This window comes from Cuculus canorus, chromosome 5 (genome assembly GCF_017976375.1).
Source record: "Cuculus canorus isolate bCucCan1 chromosome 5, bCucCan1.pri, whole genome shotgun sequence".
Taxonomy (NCBI): domain Eukaryota; kingdom Metazoa; phylum Chordata; class Aves; order Cuculiformes; family Cuculidae; genus Cuculus; species Cuculus canorus.
In genome coordinates, this window is record NC_071405.1 from 5,931,233 (window position 1) to 5,944,168 (window position 12,936).

Below are 12,936 nucleotides of genomic sequence, written 5' to 3' on the forward strand. Positions count from 1 at the left end.
GGCTGGAGAAGTCAGCATCATCCAAGGTGAGAGCTTGGATACTGTGAACATCCTGCCCTGTCTGTCTGTCTGTCCAATATTGGCTGACTGAGCTTTTCTTCTTCCCTTTCCGTGTCTCCCCCTTACAGACGCTTCCTGTTAGGTTAAACTGACATATCTATGCAGTAAAAAACTTAAACCTTTCTGAGTGTGTTCAGTGCTCAGTGATTAGTACGGGGCGGGACTGTCTGCCATCTACGTGGTCACGGCTGTTGTGAGCAACGCTGTCCTGTGCTCTGCTCTGCAGACAGAGCATCACACGTCAGCCGTGTTGTGTTATCCTTTTACACTGGGGGAGTGCTGTGAAGGTTTTGGGGAGCATCAAACTCACTTTTTGGTACCACTCTCCAGGAATATTAAGGGTTCCCCTTGTTCAGAGGGCTGGTGAATATGACCTGCAGGGTTTTTGGGGCCAGGTGAGACAGCGTTGAGGAACACACCTGTGAGCTTTCAAATGTGCAAAAGAAAGTCAGGAGCAAACCATTCTCCAGGACTGTTTGGCTTCAAATGAGGCAAAGGAGTTGGGCTTTTTTATCACAAGAGACTTTCCCAAAACTTAGAAGGCAAAAACGTATGAAATGGTGGGACTGACTGAGAAGGGGACTGTGGGGTACCCACTGTGACTTTTTGTGAGCAGAACGGATGGCAGTTTGTAAGCAGTGGTAAATACAGAGGAGTCTGCCTTAAGTCTGAGCAAAGGATAAAAGACACTTATGGCCCATTTCAGCAGTGGCTTCTGTGATTTCTGACTTTCTTGAAGAACGTGGATCGTGTTACAGAAGAGGCTTGTGGAGAAGGATTGTTTCAGGTGACCCAGAAGATGATGTTAATCTTCCCATGGGGATGAACGACATGAAAGAGGAGTTTTTCACTGCAGAAAACATACAGGTTTATTTTATTTTCTGTATGCAGGTTTGAATTCCTTCCTCCTCCTCTGCCCTTTCCCTCCACTGCTCCTGCTGGGGGATGCTGTGACAGCTGAGCTGGGCTCAGCAGAACCATCAGCGCAAGCTGATGTTAATTTCTAATGCAAATCTCTGTTCCTGATCTAAGGTCTCCGCCACTCTGGCAGAAGGTGGAGAAGGATGGGGAATGTCATACTGCGTATGTTACCAGCCGGGACAGGATTTGCAGTGCCTGTATATGACAATGAGGGCCGAGGGGCTTTTGAATAACAGAGAATGGAATAGGCAGTGCATTCTCAAGGCAAAATTCGAGGGATTTGGAGGGGTCCAGCTTGCCGCTTTCCTCTCCTTTTCTGGATGCATTTGACTCAGCGCTGTGCTGATTTAACTAATAAAACCAGCAGAAAGCAAACACAGAGGAGGGGGAAAAGCACCACGAATATTGTTCTTTCATCTTTCCAGAGTAGAAATTTTAAATGCTGTGCAGAGGAGAGCTGAGATTGTGTGGCTAGAGACAAAGCCAGGATTGCAACGGAAGGGAGAGCAAGGATAGGTAGTGGGCATGGAGACACCTTGCCTAATAGTAATTACAGTGCAAATTACACTTGCAACTTCAAGTCAAGCAGGGGGGGTTCCACTAGCATGATGCGATAGCATCTCAAGCTTCCAGGAAAAGGAAGCATGGGAAATTGTTATAAAATATACTGGGGAGCAGGATTTGCCTACCTGCCCTTTGGAGAGCCATTAAGTGAGGGTGGGAGGTGTGATTCATCTTGGAGCTGGGTGCATACAGCCTCTAGTAAATCCTTTGGAAACAGCAGATATGCATTCCGGGAGGAATGCATCTCTGCTGCACTCAGCTTGGGACAGTGCCATTGTCATCTCATCTTCTCTAAGGCTGAAGTTTTATAGCAAAAAGAAGAATCCATAAATAAAAAACCCTAAAGACACCCCTTGACTATCTGGGAAAGGGGCTGAGCTTTTTGTCTATGGAACTGTGCAAGTAGCTATTCCTTGCTTGCTTTCCCTTCGTTTTATTCAAATAAGATAACACTGCCCTGTCTCAGCTGTATATTTTTAGTACTTGCATGCTTGCACCCTGCCAGGCGAAGGGCTTCTGTGGTTAACTAACAAGAAAGAACTGCCAGCCTCAGTGTTCAGCAAATGACCTCAGTTCTTAATCTTCTTCACTGAAAATAACAGGTTACGGTATGAAACATTGCACAGAAAATGCTTCTGAGAAGCTGCATAGTGTTTTCAAGAAATCCTGGCTTGAAGTGGATGAAAAAATGCTGTCAGAATTTCTTCCCTTGCTGTATTTTAGCATAATTTCTTGGGGAAAAGTTGATATTCTGTGTTGGCGTAGTTCTCTTTGTTCTTACTCCGATATAGATCTTGGAGTTGTTTGGTCTTCCAAATTATCCTTCTTGGAATAACAATGATTAGTATTAAGATCCTATAAATAACTTGAGTAATTAGTTGATACTGGAAGTCAGAAGACTCATGCAAGAGGCTGTTGTGTAGTGGGTGATCCATAAGATCCAGGCTTTGCTGGCTCTGCTGTTCTGGATTTGCTTCTTTCCATGCTAGACAGAGCCAAGGGGACTCAAGCATATCCAGCAATGACTGGAAGTCAAAAGGCAAAAAAAAAATATCAGGGGAGGTTTTCAAATGAAATTTAGTTTTGTGTTACATAAAGAGGAGCCACAGGAAAGTTGGGGAGGGGCTCTTTCTCAGGGAGTGCAGGGACAGGACGAAGGGAACAGTTTTAAGCTGAAAGAGGGGATTTAGATCAGATATTGGGAAGCAATGTTTTCCTGTGAGGATGGTGAGGCCCTGGCCCAGGTTGCCCAGGGAAGCTGTGGCTGCCCATCCTGGAGGTGTTCAAGGCCAGGTTGGATGGGGCTTTGAGCAACCTGATCCAGTGGGAGGTGTCCCTCCCATGGCAGGGGTGTTGGAACTGGATGGGCTTTAAGATCCTTTCCAACCCAAACCACTCTATGATTCAATGATTCGTTCTACTTTTTTTTTTTTTCTTTCCCCTGGGTGCACCAGATTTTTTTCTTTCTCCTACATCTGAATGAGGCCATATCCTCCTATTTCCTACATACTCCCAAAACTGAAAGAAAAGTAATTTTTTCATGTAATTCCACCTTGCAGCTCTGGCTAGGATATGCTGCATGTTACTTTGCATGAAATTTCTGAGTAGTTGATGATGAGGCTGGACTGATTAAAACGTTTCTGGTTTGTTTGCCAATTAAACAATGGAGATTTGTCCAAACTTCCTGAATTTGACTTAGCCAGCAGCCATGATGGCTGAATCCCTTTGATTTTTCTACTGTTTTCATCTACCTTTCTCTTGCAGTGGGGCTATAGACAGAGACAAAATGCGGTCATGACTCTTTATCTCATGTGCATTCACATCCATTAGGTGTTGGGGTGGAGATATCTTTCAGCCAGACGTGCACAGATGCCTTAGCAGCCAGGTGTAGCAAAATATGGAGATTGGGAGGAAACCAGGATTGTTTGGGAGACCTTTGGAAAGGCTATGATTCGTTGTGTTGGAGCTGCTGACCAGACTTGAGCCCTTTAGAGGAAGCAGACATCTGTGGAACCCTGTTCCAAGAGAAAGATTGGGTTTTTCGAACAGCTGGAGCTCATTTCCAGGTAGAAGCATCATGCTAAGTGAGTGGCACTGCTACAGTACCTGCTCAGCTTGCACCATATCCAGGTAATTAGAACATGCACGACACCAGCTTACAGCCTTAGCTCTATGTCCAGTATGCTTCACTCCTCTGCTCCTCCTTCCTACGATCCTTACCCAAGAGGGGCTTGTGACTGTGGTGATAATTATATCTCTTTATATATGTCTTCATATTCTCTCTCCTTGAAGTGTCTGAAAGCTTCCTCTTTGATGTGATTCTGCTCACCAGAATACATTATACTTTCCCAAAACAAGTACTGTGCTTGTTATAATTATTGCAGAAGTGCTGAGCGTTTTCAAGTGCTTTTCATCATCCCCAAATGTGGAAATAGATGACTTGGCACTTTCTTTTTACTGCCAGCTGCTAAAGAGGCCAGTTCTGGATTAGTGGAGCACAGGCAAATCCATTGCAAAGGAAATGTCTGTGGTGGCTGTGCAGCACTGGTGTTGGTTAAGGACCATGAATGTGTAATGCTGGAGACTGGTTTATACCTTGAATAGAGGCTGTTATTTTTCTTTTGACTCGGTTTTTAATTGCAATCAGTTCTCAAGAGCAGTTGCTGGCTCTGGGCCCCAGTATCTGGTAGAAGAAATGGTCCTTCTGCTGTCAGTCACAGAATGACAGAACAGTTGAGGTTGGAAGTGACCTTTAAAGGCCGCCCAGTCCAACCCCCTTACAGTGAGCAGGGACGTCTTCAACTCAATCAGGTTGTTCTGAACCCCTTCCAATCTGACCTTGAATGTTTCCAGGGATGGGGCACCTACCACGCCTCTGGGCAACCTGTACCAGTGTTTCACCGCCCTCATTGTAAACAATTCCTGCTTCAAATTCAGTCTTGAGTCTCTTCTCTTTTAGTTTAAAACCATGACCCCTTGTCCTGTCGCAACAAACACTTCTAAAATGTCATCTCACTCCAAGTATCTATAAGGAAACATCAGGGATTGTCGAGTTCTTCAACAAGAGGGAATGGCCTGAAGCTCCGTCAGGGGAGGTTCAGGTTGGGTATCAGGAAAAAATTCTTCACAGAAAGAGTCATTGGGCACTGGAACGGCTGCCCAGGGAGGTGGTTGAGTCGCCTTCCCTGGAGGTGTTTAAGGAACGGGTGGATGAAGTGCTTAGGGACGTGGTTTAGGGAGTGTTAGGAATGGTTGGACTTGATGATCCAATGGGTCCTTTCCAACCTTGTGATTCTGTGTGATTCTGTGATTCTTTCCATGAGGAAGCATCAGTGAAAACCCTTTGTGCCCCTACAGGGGCAACATTCAGAATATCAATTGTTTGATGGACCAGGCTATAACCCCGCAGTGGTTTGGGACCTGTGTGCTAGGTGCTGTGGAAAAAAACAGCAGACTGATGCTGTACTAATAATACTCTTGAGTACCTGTCACTTGTCACCTTCATTGGAGAGGAATTCCCAGATTCTTATGGCAGACATTAATTTAGTAATAATTTTCATACCAATAGAAACTAAAATGCCAGTAATAATCTGTCCTGGAGATTTTAAACTGAGGTGAACATTGTCTAAACGAACCATTGTAAACAACATCAGGTAATTGTGCCTAAGTGATCAAACCAATTCTACCAAGTGATCAAACATCAAACTTTGTTTCTTAATTTTTAAATAAAGGCTTCGTTTTTCAGAATTGTCCTCAAATTAGCCTGTCTGCAGATGAATTTCTATCTCCAGAATGTAGCTTCCCTCTTCAAATTCTAACAAAAGCATTCAGAGCTATTTGCAAAAAAAAAAAAATCAGTATTTCAAATTAAATTCCCAACGAGAATTCTCAAAAGCGTAAAGCTCCCCAGACAGTTTAATTCAATCTGTTGTCCTTAGAAAGAAAGCATGCAAGCTACTAATTTAGGGAATGGGACTTAGGCTTTGCTGAGCTGCACAAACATATTAGAAACACAGTAAAGCCAGAAATGTCTTTGCATGCAATTTCAAAAATAAAATGTCACTAAGCCTTCGATAAACTAATTAATCGCTGGGGCGGACTAATGCTTCAAAACACAGAAACTTCTCCAGCTGGATTTGTTCCTTGCAGTGAACCGCTTTACCTGAAGACATTTGTGATTTGCTGGAGAAACGTCTCCTTATGGTTAATGCTAGTTTTAAAAAATAACCCTGGTCCTTAGTAGCTGGGAATGGTCAAGTGTCCGATTTAATGATGATGTATCAATTTGGCTAACGAAAGACAGTGTTCTCCCTAAAAGCAAGGAGATTTGCAACTTACTAAAAAAAAAATGGACTTATCTCAAATGAGGAATGGTGCAGAATGAGTTTGATATTGCTCGCTTCTTTGAGATTCTCCAGGGAACAGCAAGTCTAGTCTTACTTGCCAGCTTCAACTTCTATCCTAAGACTACTGAATATTTTTACTACATGACCAGTAACATTGCGTCAGTGATGTTGGTCCCTTTCCCTCCACTTATTTCGCTGCTGCCAGATAAGAAGATGGAGGCCAATTCTGACACATGCCTTCAAGGAATATAAGTGGTAGAAGCTACCTGATATTTATTCACACAAGTTCATTTTGTTGTTAAAAGATACTGGTTTGGACATTATTAATCCTTTCAGTCTGAATTTTTTTTGGAATCTGCTTCTATGTATGGCTGGCTGTTCATTTACATATTTCAACCGCTTGGTGAAATAATTCTTTCAGTCTCATTTTCTCAGAATATGAGGCACTAATGTTGCTGTCAATATGTGTGTGTGTGTGTGCGTGCGTTTGTGTGGTGCTCGTCTTGCCCTCTGCAGAATTTTGTGTCTCCTGGACCTTTGGCTCTCTTGGGATCTCAGTTGAATTCAGATTCAATTTCAGAGATTGTTTTTGCTAGTTCAGTGCATACAGCAGGCATGGTAAGAAGTCAAGTCTTTGGCTCCTGAAAAGTCTATAGTGTGAGCTCAACTCTCAGCCATCAGAGGAACAACAAGCAGATGTTCCGTTTTCACTTTTTAATGCCAAGAAATGCTTCAGTCCATGTTTGGATCATCTTGGATGTCAAAGCTAAGTGACTGCAGGAGACAAAACACTTCTAGTTTTCCCAAATTGTTTGTTTTATTCTGCTGCAGTTATTTCCCTAATAGTTTTATGTGCCTCAGCTTTTTGTGGGTTTTATGGGCATGTGGAAACAAATAGTGATGTTATGGACAAGCAGGTGGGTCACGTTTCTCTCTAGGAAGAAGAAAAAGGATCCTGTTTTTCCTGAGTTTTCTTGATTCTGAATCATAGAATGGTTTGGGCTGGAAGGGACCTTGGAGATCATCCATTTTCAATCCCCCTTCCATAAGCAGGGACATCTTCCACTGGATCAGGTTACTCAGAGCCCCATCCAACCTGGTCTTGAACACCTCCAGGGGTGGGGCATCCTTGACTTCTCTGGGCAACCTGGGCCAGTGCCTCACCACCCTCACAGGAAAACATTTCTTCCTAATCTGGATTTGACCTTGTCTCTCAGAAACATCTCTCTGCTTGGGCTGGGTACTGTTTCACTCCTGGTCAATTCAGTGACCCAGTTAACGAAACAAGCCCACAAGTGTGGTGCAGCTGAAGGGAGGAAGCAGTCTGAAGGGATAGCATGGCATTAATAAATGTTCAGGCATGGAAACACCTTGAACTGACTTTTGTACCAAAACCAGCGCTGTCTGTAGGATGTCAGTCAGATTTCTGCAACCTGGCTGAACCGGATATGGAAAACAGATCCACAAGCTGCTGTGGTTCATCTTGACTGTGTCCCAGTGTGGTCACCACTGCAGCAAGCCAATAGCTCACCTTGGCTAAGCGACCCAACAATGACCGTGGTTGCAACAGTCACAGCAGCTCTTGGATGTTCACAGCAGGTAGTTTGGTTTATATATAACTTATCTTGTTTCCAGTCAGGGTTGTTGCTGCCCTGTCCGCTGCAGCTGCCGTGGGTTGTCGCTCCTTGCTGGGAGTTTCACTTTGGACTCCAAATGCAGGTTTTGAATGCTCTGAATGCTCCTCTTCTGCCCAGAATCCAAACTAGTTTCTAGTCTTGGAATCTGACTATAACCTGTGGTTTACAAAACTTGTCATATCTGAACAAAGCAGGGTTAAAGTGCTCCGGATAATCTAATCTGAAGAAAAGTGCAATGCTGGTTTGTAAGGGTGTGAGACAATGCCATATATGAGGCAGTGGAGAATCCAGCCTTCCGTCTTTCAGTGTTTCTTTAGAAGATGAGCACACAGGGGTGGTACACAGAAGTGGGTTCAGTGCATGTGCCACATTTAAACATGTTAGTTCAGTGTTTGCTGTCTTGTTCTCCACTCCCCTGGTAAGGCTAAAACTTGTGTGGTCTGAAATGCTTTAAATGTCACTTCGGCAATGCAAGACTCGTTGCCTTCTTGCTGTGGGAATGCACACCGATTTAATGCCAAGTGTGTGAAATGTAGCAGCTCTACAGCAGCAATGCAGCTCCCTGATGCTAAACATTTTGCAGTGTCTGTGGGTTCTACAGAAATATTAGAGAAGATGAAGATAATGTGTATTTAGAGTCGTTTTCCCTTCTAGTGTTGTCTGCCTGCCTTCTAGGAAGTCCAGCTGCAAATGCTCAAATGGTCTCTACTGGTGCTTGCCAGAAACTTATTTTTTTAATAAAGCAGCGAACGCCTGGTTACTCCTGAATCTCCGAATGAAACCAGCAGGGACCAGTAAAAAACACCACTGAAAATTCATATAAGCTTTACTCGACTTTCCAGTTGACCCTATGCTCTTCAATTATTGCTTGCAGAAATTTTCCATTTACGAGAAATACCTTGGTCATGAGAGCCAAAAGAATGTAAGACTACAAGGGCACAGGGTATAACTGCAGCCTTTCAGCATCTCTCTGGTACCAGGAGATGGTTGTGCTGATCCAAGCCAGCTTCTATAAGGTCTCTGTACTCAGGAGAGGCCGTTCAGCAGGATAGAGTGCCAGCTTAATCGAATAATCTTCAGTATATCTAGTATGATTGTCTGTATCCGACTATTTATAGCCTGATGCCATGTGTGTCAGGCACGTGTTCCGGGTTTTGTCTCGGAGTATGTTTGGTAATAGATTTACAGCTCTGGGAAAGAAGTGTGGCGACGGGTGTAGAATGTAGATGGCTCTTCACTGCTGTTGTGCTTCGTATTCCTGTTTCTTAAGGATGTTGTAGACATCCAAGAGTGCTGTTGCGGCAGCAATGATGACTGTCTCTGGGGGCTTAATATATTTGCTTACAGGATGACCCTGTCTGTGATTGTACCCTCGACTGGTAGTGAGAAATGGACTAGCAGTCATTTCAAGAGGAGAATATACTGCTCTACCTGATCCGGGGGAAGATTTTTGCATAGAGATAGCGAATGCAGCTGGTAGTGAGCCTGTATGGGATCTGAGGGATACAGGGTGGAGGTGTGTGTTGCGGGCATACAGACCTGCCTGATTTGTAATCCTCTATCACTTGCAATCTTGCCATCAAGACTAGGTGCCTTCCATTTGGCAACCAAAAAATAAAGCTGAACTAAAACGGAAAGCCCTGAATGCAGCTCTGCTTTGTGTGAGCAGGAAGAAAAAGTTTTCCAGTGGGATGGCTTTAAAGGCAAAGAGTTGTAAAGATTGTAAAAACCTCCAAAGTTTACTCCTGCCTTCAGCTATGCAGTTGTGAGGCCTGAAGTGATGCCTTGTGATGCTCCTTTTTGCTTACCATCTCTTATTTGTTGCCTCAGTCAAGGCGGCTTATCTTCATAAGAGCGGTGGGCAACTGGTGAGACTGCAGACAAATGCTTGAGTGCTCGTTGCAGCTGAATTAAGAGAGGGAAGATCTAGCTACAGAGAAGGAGTAATTAATATACAGATAATTATTCCCCCATTTTCTGTTTTTCTCAGTCATAGGTGGAAGTCATCAGCTGTAGTTGGTGTATGACCACTTGAGTTCCTTCAGTTTAAAATGACAGGAAAAGAGCTTTATAAGGCGATTCATGGAAGGTAGTAGTTTTCCTAAATTTCATGGAGATATGGAACTGTGGCAAATGTGGAAGCAGGGTTTCTGCACTTGCGTGGAAAAGGGATAAATCTGTAGGAGAACAAGGCATCATCTGTTCTCTTGCTTCGAGAACAGCTTGTTTCTTTCAGAGATCTGTCCCTTCACATGGGAGAGCTTTGTCAACAACAACAGAAAGGAAAAACAGTTAGAACTTCCTGCATAACCTACAATTCCTGCTGGTCCCAAATAAAATGAGGTGTAAGCACCTCTCTGACTTTAAATAGCACATGGGTCCTCAGAGCGTGGTGATAGCATCAGTAACACTGATTGGATTCAGGGAATTAAACACAAGAACTGAATCTGTGCTGCTTTCATCTGCAGTGGAGTGGCTCAGGGAAAAATCAATACTTGTTAGTTAAATTGGGACAATATTGTCAGCACTGAAAGTTATTTTCCATTCTCTATACTCTATTTAGAGATTGCGAATGATCTTAAATCTGATCTCTGAGCCTTTGCAGAAGAGACAAAGTATGATTTGGGGGAGAAACTGGAAAAGGGTCCGTGGTTTGATTTCAGTTCCCTGCTATTCCATAAGCTCCTCATGTGACCTTGGAAATATTTTAAAGCTTTCTGTGCAGTTGAGGCAGATTACCTCCTTTTTATGTGCCACGCTCATTTAGATGGGGAGTGATTGTGGTCTGGCTGTCTCTGTTCATGGCCAATTTCAACTAAATGTCTCTTCTTTTGTTCCTGGCAGACTTGGATATTTCTCTGGTTTTGTAGAATCATAGAATGGTTTGGGTTGGAAGAGATCTTAAAGATCATCCAGTTCTAAATCCCCTGCCATCAGCAGGGACACCTCCCACTGGATCAGGTTGCTCAAAGCCTCATCCAACCTGACCTTGAACATCTCCAGGGATGGGGCAGCCTCCATTTCTCTGGGCAACCTGGGCCAGTGCCTCACCACTCTCACAGGAAAACTTTTCTTCCCAACATCTCAACTAAATCTCCCCTCTTTCAGCAGAAAACTATTCCTCCTCATCCTGTCCCTTCAATGCCTGATAAAGAGCCCCTCCACAGCTTTCCTGCACCCCTTTCAGAACTAGAAGACTTCTATAAGATCTCCCCGGAGCCTTCTCTTCTCTCGGGTGAGCAACCCCAACTCTCTCAGCCTTTCCTCGTGTGGGAGGTGCTCCAGTCCTCAAGTCATCTTCATGGCCCCCACTGGACTCTAACAGATCCATGACCTTCATGTGCTGAGGACTTCAGAAGTGAACGCAGTACTGCAGGTGAGGTCTCAGGAGAGCAAAGTAGAGGGGGAGAAGGGTTTCATTTGATGATGGTATCTCATCCGTCAGTGACTGGAGCTGCAGTCTGATCCTGCTATGATCTACTCTCTTGGTTGAGGTGGGAAATTAGAGGAGCTACTAGACCTCTCTGACTCTGTCTGGTCATGGCCAAGAGGCCCTGGCTTGTCGTGTTTCTAACTTTCCAGTATAAACATAAACAATTTTGCTGGCAGCCGGGAAAGGTCTGTCCTGTTTCTCTCCTGTAGCTACAATCTGCACCACTTGAACTGGCTGAACACTTTTCATTGCTTTAGAATCGTAGAATCAGTAGGTTGGAAAAGACTTCTTGGATCATCGAGTCCAACCATTCCTATCTGCCACTAAACCATGTCCCTGAGCTGCTCATCTACCAGTCTTTTAAACACCTTCAGGGATGGGGACTCCCCCGCCTCCCTGGGCAGCCTCTGCCAGTGCCCAATGACCCTTTCTCTGAAATTTTTTTTTCTGATATCCAGCCTGAACCTCCCCTGGTGGAGCTTGAGGCCATTCCCCCTTGTCCTGTCACTTGGGAGAAGAGGCCAGCTCCCTCCTTTCTACAACCTCCTTTCAGGTAGTTGTAGAGAGCAATAAGGTTTCCCCTCAGCCTCTTCTTCTCAAGGCTAAACAACCCCAGCTCTCTCAGCTGTTCCTCATAAGACTTGTTCTCCAGCCCCTCACCAGCTTCCTTGCTCCAATTATAATTAATAGAGGTACTTTCAAGGATTTATCACTGGTCCTGCCTATGCTGACAGTGACCTTATCTGCATTTAACTTTGCCTTCTGGATACTTGAAGAGAACTGTGGATTTGAACAGACCACAGGAAAGATTAAGCTATCTTTTTAGCTAATCTTCATGCAAAGGAGTCTGCCTGCTCTTCCGATCTTAGGTTTGAGAAATTCTATTGTACTACAGCGTATGTCTGAGGCAGGATTTGACTGATGATGTTAGCAGCTCACTTTACATTGTTTTATCATGTGCAAATAAGTCTGCTGTTGGCAAAGTAGCATTTTTTTTCCTTGAGATAGGAGTCCCACCATTTATTGTGCTGCAGCATGAAAGTGTTTTGCAGTTTTCTCTCTGAAACTGTGGCTTTGTGATAATTTCCACACTGAACCCCACGTACACCTGAGGCACGGTTGTTGCTAGGAGGTTTGCAGGAACTTTACAGTCGCAGTATTGCACATAGACTTCTTGCAGTGTACCTGATAGAGTTGTGAGGTGTCTGATCACCAGTCAGTTCTTTGGAACGTGCTGGTGGGTCTTCAATTCGTCCCTTCTTACAAAGGTTCCTGCCAAAATAACTCTCTTCAAAGACACTGAGCCCCTTATTTCAAAGCCACTTGAGGTCTTGAAGCTCTCAAAAGCCTTCAAACTGTGGCATTTCAGCCAGTCTGCTACCTGCAGAATAATCTCATGTATTTCCCGAAAGACAGTCACAGCTAATCTCCTCTGAGACTTCATTAGAAGGTGCAGAGATCTTCCTCTGTGGGCTTTCAGCTTGGCCCTGTATCCTAGCAGCAGGAAGGTCCCTCCCAGCTGCCATTTGTCTTTCTGCCCTACCCTTCCCTTCTAGGAGACCTGTAGAGAGCTCCACAGCTTTCTCTCAGAGAGCTGGAGCTGTGTTTCAGCTGAGTCTTCTCCCAGGGTAGGATGTGGCTCTCACCAGGAGACAACATCCTTACATCATCTGGCCAAGTAGCTGGAGTGGTTTGAGACATCTCAAGCTGCCCTGTTGTAGCCTGAGAGAGATGTGGTTGCCTTTTGTGCCAGCTAGCTCTGGTGCAAGAACGTTTTGTGGTCTTTGAGGGAGGTGATCTCGGGCTGTCGTGTGCTGCTTCGTAATTTGGAGCGGTGCTGATGATTGAATGTTGCTCTGTCCCTGTGGATCAAATTAAGGAGAGATGAGAATGGAGAACAAGTCTCATGAAAAGCTCCTTGATTTTTATTGGAAAGAATCCGAAGATTGCTGGCACCTTCTGGAATACACCAGGA

The 12,936-nt window shown here is 44.5% G+C and overlaps 2 protein-coding genes across 3 annotated transcripts in view; both read left to right on the plus strand.

Moving 5' to 3' along the window:
* Positions 1–12,936, plus strand: part of SLC35F4 (solute carrier family 35 member F4) — a 135,032-nt gene that overhangs the window by 45,064 nt on the left and 77,032 nt on the right. The gene's annotated exons all lie outside the window — the stretch shown is intronic.
* The window catches only part of CEP170B (centrosomal protein 170B), a 258,688-nt gene continuing 249,246 nt past the window's right edge, over positions 3,495–12,936 (plus strand). Inside the window, exon 1 of the mRNA XM_054066754.1 lies at positions 3,495–3,500. The gene's annotated coding sequence lies outside the window, so the exon portion shown is untranslated. The remainder of the gene's footprint in view (positions 3,501–12,936) is intronic.